Below are 1,291 nucleotides of genomic sequence, written 5' to 3' on the forward strand. Positions count from 1 at the left end.
CACAAGGCAATTGAATCATGATTTATCTAAAAATCATCATAATTTTTCAAATTTAATTTATTTTTAGATTTTGTATATGCTGTCTCTTTCCAGAAGTTACTGTTAATACCATTGTTAGATAAGCATTTTTTAATGTTTTACCGATATCTGTATAAGGGTGGTTGCATATTTAAACAAATATAATTTAGGTAATTGAGATAATCTATGAGAAAAATGCTAGAAGACATCTCAGTATCACTATACTTGTTTTAAAAAAATATTTTTAGTTGGTGATGTACCTTTATTTTTAATTTATTTATATGTGGTGATGAGGACCAAACCCAGTGCCTCACACATGCTAGGTAAGTGCTCTGCCACTGAGCCACAACCTCAGCCCCACTATATTTTTTAATATATAGATTTTTCCTCCAAACAACTTTTTGTTTTTCTGCATAAGAGAAATTATCTTTAGTATCCTTATGGCTCATCTAATTCATATCATATTTATATTTAATTTCCATGAAAATTTACCATGATTTATATTTAGAAAAACAAGGGGATTCTTTTTGTAAAAATAATTTATATGTCTTTGAATATGCATACTACTAGTGCTTTATGTTTTTTTTATATAAATTCACTATGAAAATTCCTTATTTGGTGGGATTTCATTGTTGCTAAATGTAGGGCGTGGCTGCCTGCTTCCTGGTCTTGAGGCTGCACATGTAGCTGGGACATGTAGCTGGCGATCAGCCAGGAGGCGGTGCTGTGGACGGTGACAGAGGAGGCGGACTACCTCAGGATATGTCCAAGACTATTCTGCCCTCATGGACAGCTTGTGCCTTCCCTTACAGACTATGGGATGGGTGTACACATGAACTTGCTCCACTCCTCTGACCTTTATTCTGATTGGCTCCTGTGCAATATATAAGCTGTGTGTACTTCCTTATTAAACAAGATCCTGCTTTGACTGTTCTCCCTGGCATGTCTGATTGTCCTCCCTGGAGGGAGGGCTGGGTGTGTGGGCGGCCAGTGGATCTTTACCTTTCTTGGCTCCTCTTGGTCGGGGTGTGCTTTTCCCGCTTCTCCCGCTGGTCAGGAGGAGACAGGGGCTAAAAACCCCCAACAGCTAACTATTTCATTTAGTTTCTAGTGTAAGAATCTTAATTAGCCCAGTTACTTGCCTCTTTAGTAAATCTACTTTTAGAAAAGTATATTGGGAATCAACTCCTTCTATGGTAAACTAGTAATTCAAATAGAATTATAACTTACTGAAGTGGGAAACATTTCATCACTTCCTATGAAAGATATTTAG

Source organism: Marmota flaviventris, chromosome 6 (assembly GCF_047511675.1).
Source record: "Marmota flaviventris isolate mMarFla1 chromosome 6, mMarFla1.hap1, whole genome shotgun sequence".
NCBI classification, from domain to species: Eukaryota; Metazoa; Chordata; class Mammalia; order Rodentia; family Sciuridae; genus Marmota; species Marmota flaviventris.